Genomic DNA, 10,943 nt, shown 5'->3' with positions numbered 1-10,943 from the left:
TGGTGAGAAGCTAAACTATCTATTAATTATGTCAATGACAGAGAGTGTGATTGTTGAAATAGGGTGTTAGCGGTCTTGCTGGTGTTCAAAGAAGAATGACAACACTGTAGATCACCAACACTATGGTTTATTTTTTATTCACAGGCAAGTCAACGTTGTCGCAGTAAAAGTCCCAAGATAGCTCCTGGTGCAATAAAATGTTCCCTTGCAGTGTTTTACTATTAAGTCTGACGTTTCTCTATTAATATTGCTGCTGCATTAATGTGTATGTTGCATCATGTTACTGCTGGAGATGTGTTTCCGAGCCGCTCCGATTACAACGAAAGTTACAACGAGAACATGACGTCATATTTACATTAGACGGATCCTTTCTAGCTATAACCGCCCTGCAGATCGGGAAGAGCTGCAGATCGGGTAGTGACAGCGGTTCCAGGGCCATGGCTAGAAAGGACCCGTTTACTGCGACAACGTTGACTTGCCTGTGAATAAAAAATAAACCATAGTGTTGGTGATCTACAGTGTTGTCATTCTTCTTTGAACACCAGCAAGACCGCTAACACCCTATTTCAACAATCACACTCTCTGTCATTGACATAATTAATAGATAGTTTAGCTTCTCACCATCATTTGCTGTGGCCCACTGATGTTAACGATCGTAACTGAAAGGCTGCCTGCCAAACGTAAACATTCAGCCACGTGACTTGCAAACTCTCGCGAGAGTTTCACACAAGACGGATCCTTTCTAGCCATAACCGAGCCGATCGTGTACTGACAACCATGCTGACAACGGCAAACGCTGCGGCTGCAATGCATTATGGGACAGCATTTTCTCCTCTCCTTTCGTCAAGGGAGGTCCAATGGTTCCTAAGCTAAAGGAGGTTATAAAGAAAGTTTGAAACCTCCTTTCCTTTCATTTAGAGAATTGGAACGGCACTTAACATGGCTGCCACTGACGTACGTCCGGGTCATTTCACTTGGTTAGGAAGGTTCCTAAGCTAAATGGACTATTCGAACGCAACCCTTGAGTAAATGTACTTAGTTACTTCACATCTCTGCTGCAAAGTGACTTCCTGCCTCTCTCCTAAGGATCACATTACACTTGTTATCAGCATTTCCTCCAGCAGGGAGCAGCAACAGACCATTCAAACTCTACAGGCTCACCAGACGCTACAGCACTCATGATCCCCGTGAAGTCAAATTAAATCAAAATATTAAAAACAGGAAGGATGTTTCTTTAGACTTCCTTCTTTCTAATGGCCCGCCTATCTGAACAAAGAGACACGTAGGCCTATAAACACGGAACACGGAACGACCTGAAGGCTTTTGGACAAACCTGTAGATGTTTATGAATTAAGGTACATTTGTATAAATGTTGATGTGATATACAGTACCAGTCAAACGTTTGGACACACCTTCTATTCAATGGTTTTTGTTTATTAAAATGTTTTTCTACTTTGTAAATTAATACTGAAGACATCCAAACAAATAACACATATGGAATTATCTGGTTAACAAGAAAGGGTTAAACAATCCAGAATATGATTTATATTTGAGATTCTTCAAAGCCTCAGCATTCTGCAGCAGCAGCAACATATAAATCACATTCTGGATTTTTTTAGCACTTTTTTGTTTACTAGATAATTCCATGTGTTCTTTTATAGTTTTGATGTCTTCAGGATTAATCTACAACGAAGAACAAATTACAAATAAATGCAACAATTCGAATGAGAAGGTGTCATAACATGCACATGATGCTTAAATCTAATCTAAAGCGTCCAACAACTAGTCTTGTTTACAGTACACGGTGCATTGAAGGACCCTGTGTTAGTTTAAAACTCTTCCACCTCTGACTACTTGTTATGATTATTCTGCGCAAAAGGTGCATTCAGGTTCAGCAGGATCACAGGGTGGAGGGCTTTAAACTGAAATATATCCATTATAATAATACTTTTGAGTGTGAGAGTAATAACTGACACCATCCAGCCTGCTGTATCCAATCAGTGGGAGGGTTGGGGGTTTTATTTTGAAAGAAACCCAACGTTAATATCTGATGAGGATTTCCAAACTGTCTGCATGTAACCTGAAACCTTCCGAGACATACTTTGGGGAAGAATCGCCACAAGGACACCACAGTTGGGGTTCGGTTTTTATCAGGCTACTTTGGACACCTGTTAGTATTTGCTGCAATGATCGCTGTGTGTCATTTGTGCGTGTTTAGGTTTTGGTGTGGGCGTAAAGACGACATGTTGTTTCTGTAATGGCGAAGTGCGCAGCTGTTAACAACAAGATAAGGGTGGCAACCATGTTTCAACAGACTTTTCGATCACAAACTATGTTATTTTCAAAGTATCTCGTAGTAAACTCGATCTTCTTATTTTTTGAGAATTTTGTACATAATTCCTCTTTTTGATCTCGAGGTTAAACATATGTTTGCGGTCATTTTCGTAAAAAAAAGAAAGAAAAGGTAAACAAAGACGGGATAAACTGTACCGCGAACTTTGTCCAGACTACATAAACAATGTTATTTCAAATGCATTTCCCCTATAATACAAGTATTATAGCCAATATTTACATTTTATTTTGATTATATTAAAATATGTAGTTTTACAAGAAATAATAAAAGTATATAAAAAAAACACGATTGGCTAATTTTGCAAGCTGCAATGTCAAATTTGCATTATATTTTAGTATTATCATGTGGTATATTATGATGTAATGGTTTCCTATATTCAAATGGTGAATCAATATACTATAGTTGGGACCTTTTGCATGTTAAAATATACTTTTTGAAACCATAGCTGATGGGTCATTCCAGAATTGGAGGACATTTCATGTCCCCCATATAATAAATCTAATAGTCCATGCCCAAAAAGCTAAAAGATGCACTTGTTGTGTTAAACATACTTGTCTTGAGACAAAACGTATATAAAATTGTAGAAAAAGTGGTTTCAAAATGTTATTTAAATTATCAAATAGCTCTCGAACATCCCCTAAAATGGCATTTTTCTCTTGTCCCCGCTTCTTGGTGACCAACTTGCATGTCAAATATAACATTTAAAATAGGGATTTTATTTACTTTTTTTGGTATTATTCTATTGATATATGTCTCTTGTAATGGTAAAATCTATTTGTTAAATCATAAACATATTTTAAATAACAGTCATTTTGCACAGAAGGTGTGTCCCTCAACATGCGTGCAACTCTGTTACCGAAACCTTTTTAGCTTGGCACAGGAAGTGAAAAAACTGTAAATCAGATGACACAGTGGAAGTGACATCAGCAAGCCATGTGCTAGTGCCATGGGTAGACCAAAACTAAGTCCTCTCTTTTATTTTTCATATTTTTACAATCTTTTCAGTCGTAAAAGAGTGTGGCACTCTGACCCACTCAACCCTGTTACTGATATTATCAGAATAAAGCATATTAATTTCAAAGTGATCTTTCTTGCATTAGATATCCAAGTTTTTCATTGCCTTGGAAAGTAGCATTACATGCTACATCTAGCAATAATTCCTGAGGTTAAAGGCTCAAATTAGCATTGATTTTCAACCCTGTTACTTTCAACCCTGTTACTATAATTAGAATAACAGGGGTAATTCTTCATTGGAAAATATACATTTGATGCCAAGCTGGGCAAATCACTTTTTTTGATGGTTTATTATCTGTTTTTCCTAAATACATAAAAAAACATTATAAAATAAAAGGTTCATTTTTCAAAAATGTTGGTGTCTAAATTGTCCTCCAATTCTGGAATGACCATACCGATATTTCTAAGCACATGTATTGTAATATCTAGCTCTTATGTGGCTTTAATGCATTTACTTGAAGTTGTTTTGTAGAAAAGCCACGTTAATGTCATACAAATCAGACTGTTGCAGACCGTCCTTGATGATCAAGGCCTGTTGTTGCAACGCACCGTAAATTAGCCATAATTAACGTAAACAGGAGGGAAAACGTGATATTATCCTGAGATTTGACCGTTATTGAAGTTATTTTTTGGCTTCCTGTGTTTTGTTTTTCAGCTGCAGAAATGGCAGAGAAGAGAAAAACAAGGAGGAAGTCCATCTCTGATCCGCCAATCAGCAGTGAGCAAAGGTAATCTGCTACCCTATCACAGATAACACAGTAGGCCTATCACTTCAACTCCTCCACATGTTTGTTTATGTATAATCACAATACTTTACAACATCATACAGTAACATGGCTGTAGACTCTTAAACGTGGTTTCAACCTGAGTAAAAGTAGAAGTACTCAGATCTTGTACTTGAGTAAAAGTAGAAGTACCGTAGTCAGATCTTGTACTTGAGTAAAAGTAGAAGTACTCAGATGTGTACTTGTTTAAAAGGTGATTGAACAAAGTTACATCAGAGAGACGGTCCACTGTGCAACAGAAAACCGAAAGTAAAGCTCGTGGGGATTTTTAAAGTGCAAATACTTAAAAAAAATAAAAATTGCAAGACTTAGGTTTGATATAAATGTAAGAGTGTGGCGTCCACCAAAAAGACATACAAATGATCGGGAACTAATTTATTTCTAAACTGCGTCTGGGGCCGTGGTTTGAGAAGCCTCCTTCTCAAACATGTTTGTTTATGTATAATCACAATACTTTATAACGTCATACAGTAACATGGCTGTCGACTCGTGGTTTCAGCTTTAAGGGACTTCATTATTAAATGAACTATAAGATTATTTGTGTCGCAGTCTTCAGACCTATTAAGGTGTTGCTAATTGTTCTGCCAATGCGAGGGCAGTTTTATGTATTTTCTGCGTGCAACTAACATTGCAGATACAGTTTTTTAGTACCTAGCAAGCAACTTTCTGAAAGTCTAAAGACATTTTCTAAAAGGGATTATTCGGATAAATTGCCCACTAGGGGTGTAACGGTTCACAAACATTTTGGTTCGGTACGTACCTCTGTTTTTAGGTCATGGTTCGGTACGTTTTCGGTACAGCAGAAAAAATTATCACAAAACATGAAATATTTTTTGGGGTTTTTCAATTATTATTAAACTGTGAATAATGTATTCACTCAATTAAATACAAAATATCATAAAATAAACATTAAGGTGCAGCATTTTGATGAACTGAAATAATCAGTATTTGAACTGTATAGTACTAGTACCTAGGCAGCCAGCTTGACATTAGGACTTGCTTGTCATGTTTTCTTTAAGAAAAATGAACTTGTCCACATTGCTTGCCGAAAGGGCAGATCTGCTGGCACTAACAATGTCTCCTGCTGTGGAGAACACCCTCTCTAGGGACAGAGGTAGCAGATACAGCCAGTGCTTTGCTACCATGGCAACATAAGGATATTTGGCGTTTGTAATAGCTTTGGCTCGGTCTGAACTTTTTGCGAGTGGCGGAGGCTTAAATGCTAGTGATATTCACGTTCGGGTGATGCCTTTTCGAATGAGTGTGCAAGTTTGATGTATTGCCAGCCGCGTAACCGATTTTAGGTGAACAATGCCGACAAACAGCTTTGGTTCGGTTCACCTGTCTTTGTCCATCATCCTTGTACGTTACTGTGAAACCAAAATGTTCCCAAACCAGAGACTTCAATGATGCTGGAGGATTTTCGAGCTCAACTTTATCTGCATTCACCATTTCCTCAAATTACTGACTACATTTGAACGCATCCCTGTGACCAGCTCTCATAGTATGCCTCTCGTCCAATGAAATGACTTGCTCGCTCTATGACGCGTTGAACCCAATGTGAGCAAATTACTCTGAATGCTGCGACGCAGCACCTGAGATTACTTTCAAAAAGTTGTTCACGTTCTCAATTCTTTACGTTTAACGTTATATTCGTTCGGTGCATTTCGGTGCACACGTGTACCGAACCGAAGGGCCCGTACCGAATATTTTCGGTACGAATACGTATACCGTTACACCCCTATTGCCCACATATTGGGAATCTTAATGCTTTCTTTCTCGTCTGAAAACATTATTACAACTTAATAAAGTGCACATTGTGAGTATTCACCAAATCAAAAATGTTCTGCACGGCAAACCCTACCCCAAAGTGACCTAACATCTGGAAAGTTTTACCCCATGACCGTCACAGGGTAACATATTGTACCGTGAAATTAATTTTTGTCCCTTTGTCCAAAACGCAATGAGTTCCTAAAAAGATTCCTAGTTCAGGGAGAATGTTCCTGCAGACGTAGAGGGCCTTTAGTTATTTATTTTTAGACTATTTTGAGTATTTCTTCTCTCATTAGTTCACAGATGAATGAAGATGAGTCCACAGCTCCAAGTATCTCAGCCAGAGATAATATTACCGTAATTTTTGGGCTATAAGCCGCGCCTTTTTTCCCATTTTTCGACCCTGCGGCTTATATAACGGTGCGGCTAATCTATGGATTGTTACAGCTAACGGCCACTAGGGGACCTCCTAAATCTATGGATTTTACAGGTTACAGTCCACCACCTTTAACTCTATGGGCTCTATGGCCGGTCCGCGTCCCCCACCTTTAAGCGGCGGGCTCCAGCAGGAAAAGCTGGAGGCCGGAAAAGAGTGAGACAGGGAGCGCGCAAAAGTAAAAGTTGAACCGAGAGTGGTACGAGAGACAGAACGAGAGCAAGACAGACAGACATTACGAGAGCGAGACAGTTTGTCCCCGTACCACTGGTTGAAAACCACTGCTGTAGATCCCTGCCGGTACGTGCGCTGGGAGCGCACCGTTTAAGTTTGAAAGTTGAAAAGTTTGTGTGTCTGAAACGCTATGTGATACAGTACAGTTTACACAGCACATGTTCTGTAGCTACTATTGCACTAAATAATAACACTTGAATACGTTATGCAAATATGCAACTTGTTTGTTGAAATGTTAATAAATGGGAGCTTCCTCAAACAGCCATCTCTTTCCCGACAATCCCCTCTGTGCACGAACCCTTACATATGGTAATTAAACATTAAAACACCTGCGGCTTATAGTCCAGTGCGGCTTATACATATGTACACATCATTCAATTTAGCTGCTGTGGCTTATATTCAGGTGCGCCTTATAGTCCGAAAATTACGGTATTTAGAAAAGGGCCCAAACGGTAATCCTAAAATGTTTTCTTTTTTTTTAGTTCACCGTCGAGCGAGTCAGCAGCTCCAAGTGTCGCTCAGAGTCATCGATCCATGGGCGAGCCGTTAAGCTTTAATGTGAAAAAAAGGTAATAAAAATATTATGCAATATCAATTAAAATGGCTGACAGGTGACTTACAGTCGGCTAGCCTCTGTATGTTATTTCTGTTCAGTTTGACTCTTCATCTGATCACACCATGTCTTCTTTTGTTTAATTGGTCAATGCACTAGAGCTGCATTTAAAATATTCAAATCCTAAAAAGATTCCTAGTTCAGGGAGAATGTTCCTGCAGACGTAGAGGGCCTTTAGTTATTTATTTTTAGACTATTTTGAGTATTTCTTCTCTCATTAGTTCACAGATAAATGAAGATGAGTCCACAGCTCCAAGTATCTCTGCCAGAGATAATATTATTTAGAAAAGGGCCCAAACGGTAATCCTAAAATGTTTCTCTTTTTTTTTAGTTCACCGTCGAGCGAGTCAGCAGCTCCAAGTGTCGCTGGGAGTCATCGATCCATGGGCGAGCCGTTAAGCTTTGATGTGAAAAAAAGGTAATAAAAATATTATGCAATATCAATTAAAATGGCTGACAGGTGACTTACAGTCGGCTAGCCTCTGTAAGTTATTTCTGTTCAGTTTGACTCTTCATCTGATCACACAGTCTTCTTTTGTTTAATTGGTCACTGCACTAGAGCTGCATTTAAAATATTCAAATCCTAAAAAGATTCCTAGTTCAGGGAGAATGTTCCTGCAGACGTAGAGGGCCTTTAGTTATTTATTTTTAGACTATTTTGAGTATTTCTTCTCTCATTAGTTCACAGATGAATGAAGATGAGTCCACAGCTCCAAGTATCCCTGCCAGAGATCGATCCAAAGACAAGCTAATAGACTTTGGTAAAAGGCCCAAACGGTAATCCTACATTTTGTTGAATATTCATAAATACATTTACATTCAGCAATGTGTATAACAAGTTAAAGATTTTCTCTTTTTTTTTTGTTCACCGTCCAGCGAGTCAGCAGCTCCAAGTGTCGCTGGGAGTCATCGATCCATGGGCGAGCCGTTAAGCCTTAATGTGAAAAAAAGGTAATTCAAATATTGTGCAATATCAATTAAAATGGCTGACAGGTGACTTACAGTCGGCGAGCCTCTGTATGTTATTTCTGTTCAGTTTGACTCTTCATCTGATCACACCATGTCAAAGCCGTGGGAACATGTTTCAAATGGGGGGTGCTGTGGGGATGACACCAGGGCCGGTTTTGACCCATTTGCTGCCCTAGGCAAGATTTTAGCTGGCAATGAAAAACCTCTACAAAAGACCAATACACTACAAAAAGAGAAACTTATTGATATGGTGGACAGCTTATCCAACAAGGCTTCAAATGTATTTAGTATTGCATGAACATGTTGAATTGGGGGGTGGACTTCAGATCCTCTGAGGGGGTCCGGGGGTGTCCCCCCGGGAAGATTTTTTTAACATTTTAAAGTAAAATACTTCAATCTGGTGCACTTTGAGCGCCCAATTACTAGAGACTGATCTAGGGGATACAACTCTAAACACCCATATGAAAAAGATCGGTTTGTATGTGAACATAACCAATAACCTACCATAGCCAATAACAAATAAATGTAGGCTAACTTGTTTTATTTTTGTGGTTCATTTATATCTTATTTTACCAGTTAACATTTATTTATGCATATTTTTAAATCTCTCAAGTTTTAAACAATATTTTTGGTTTACTGTCCTATAGTATACATTGGAATGATTTCAAACCTGTTTTTATTTATCCTAATAATTATAAAGGTGTCCCTTTGAAGTATTTGCTTACATAAATTGTGATCAAAACGTTCGAGACCCACTGAGATAACTTAGACTAAAGTGAACTATCTAAACCCTCAGAGTCCTTTACCTCACTGAGCCTCTCAGTCTGACAGGACAGAACTCTCCCTCCACATTATTGTAGAAACAGCTTCTTATATCCGTTAGCGCAGCAGAAGCTAACAACAATCCCCGCCGGTACCGGTGCACCCCCCCTCTCTATCTATCTATCTATCTATCTATCTATCTATCTATCTATCTATCTATCTATCTATCTATCTATCTATCTATCTATCTATCTATCTATCTCTCTATCTATCTATCTATCTATCTATCGCTCTATCTCTCTATCTATCTCTCTCACTTTGGCTGTGAGCTGCGGGCGCCCGATAAGCCAACATTCCCCACTTTCATCACTTACAGCACCCATCGTACAGGGCAATTGGAAAATGTAACCGGGGTGAAAAGGGTGTTATCTTTACTTAATTATGAATGTTGTTACATCAAGGTGGAAAATTCGTTTTTTTTTGTATTATATTTGCATTTAATCTTGTGGAAGTGCAGATCCCCTGTCCTCCACCAGGGGGTGCTGCAGCACCCTCAGCACCCCTACTTCCCACGGCCCTGCACCATGTCTTCTTTTGTTTAATTGTTCACTGCGCTAGAGCTGCATTTAAATTATTCAAATCCTAAAAAGATTCCTAGTTCAGGGAGAATGTTCCTGCAGACGTAGAGGGCCTTTAGTTATTTATTTTTAGACTATTTTGAGTATTTCTTCTCTCATTAGTTCACAGATGAATGAAGATGAGTCCACAGCTCCAAGTATCTCTGCCAGTGATAATATTATTTAGAAAAGGGCCCAAACGGTAATCCTAAAATGTTTCTCTTTTTTTTTTAGTTCACCGTCGAGCGAGTCAGCAGCTCCAAGTGTCGCTGGGAGTCATCGATCCATGGGCGAGCCGTTAAGCTTTGATGTGAAAAAAAGGTAATAAAAATATTGTGCAATATCAATTAAAATGGCTGACAGGTGACTTACAGTCGGCTAGCCTCTGTAAGTTATTTCTGTTCAGTTTGACTCTTCATCTGATCACACCATGTCTTCTTTTTGTTTAATTGGTCACTGCACTAGAGCTGCATTCAAAATATGCTTTTGTTTTGATTCTGAACAAATCCTCGCCGTATCTGATACTATCTGATACTACACTTTCACCCTACAGCGAGCTAACCGAGGAGCCAGTTAGAAAGAAACCTAAAAAAGATCTTGAACCACAGAGAGAAGCTGAGGAGGACCCTGGTAAGTTTGAATACTTATGTATGAAATACTACTATTAAGTAGACCCTCCAGAAAAACGCGGGTTAAATTCCTTGATTATGCGGGCTAAACATGCAGGTTTTTTATGTGATTTTATGCGGTGAAATTGCGGGAAGTTGCGAAATATGCGAAAAGTTGCTAAATATGCTAAATATGCGGGAAAAAAGAATAACAATTTTTTTAAATATTGGGCTGTCTTATTTATTCTCTCTCACACACAACCTGCCACTAACGTTAAACCCCTTTACTATTCAATTAAACACATTCAATGTTTATTTATTGTAAAAGCAATTGGGCTATTTTAATCTCACACACCCCCCCCCCCACACACACACACACACTTCTCCGCCTCATTCCGTTTTCATTTACTCGTTCGTTATCTGCAGCTTCAATCTTGTAGGCTACTCACTTCGTTTCTTGTAGCCCTCTAAAGGGTTTTGGAGGTTGATGCCTCGTGAACGTGAGTTGTTTGGCTTTCTTGTCCGCAGCAGCAGAAAGCATTTTCGAATGTTTGAATGAATCAAAGTGGGTCGTCCCCGTCGAGTTTCTCTTATGCTCCAACACACAGTTGCACGGGGTGCAGAATAGTTTCCCCCCACTTTTTGCCAGGTCTTTAGTAGAAATGCTCGTCGGTAAATGAGATCGTGGGAGCTCCACACGTTCACTCTATACAGTGTTGTTTACATTCTGTGATGCGCGAGCTGATGACGTCAAGACGAGTTAACTTTTTTTTCTCAAC

At 39.0% G+C, this 10,943-nt stretch overlaps 1 protein-coding gene and 1 pseudogene across 2 annotated transcripts in view; one reads left to right on the top strand and one right to left on the bottom strand.

Annotated features, from left to right (window-relative positions):
• Nucleotides 1–10,943, bottom strand: part of LOC307033696 (butyrophilin-like protein 2) — a 99,757-nt gene that overhangs the window by 73,956 nt on the left and 14,858 nt on the right. The window lies entirely within an intron of this gene.
• The window catches only part of LOC307033691 (NACHT, LRR and PYD domains-containing protein 3-like), a 39,491-nt pseudogene that overhangs the window by 14,566 nt on the left and 13,982 nt on the right, over nt 1–10,943 (top strand). Inside the window, exons 5-10 of the transcript XR_013810626.1 lie at nt 7,078–7,164; nt 7,540–7,626; nt 7,890–7,985; nt 8,085–8,159; nt 9,791–9,877; nt 10,110–10,186. The product of XR_013810626.1 is annotated as an NACHT, LRR and PYD domains-containing protein 3-like (transcript). The remainder of the gene's footprint in view (nt 1–7,077; nt 7,165–7,539; nt 7,627–7,889; nt 7,986–8,084; nt 8,160–9,790; nt 9,878–10,109; nt 10,187–10,943) is intronic.

The sequence above is a fragment of the Notothenia rossii genome (genome assembly GCF_949606895.1).
Source record: "Notothenia rossii genome assembly, chromosome: 3".
Taxonomy (NCBI): Eukaryota; Metazoa; Chordata; class Actinopteri; order Perciformes; family Nototheniidae; genus Notothenia; species Notothenia rossii.
This window is presented reverse-complemented; position numbering and strand designations above follow the sequence as displayed.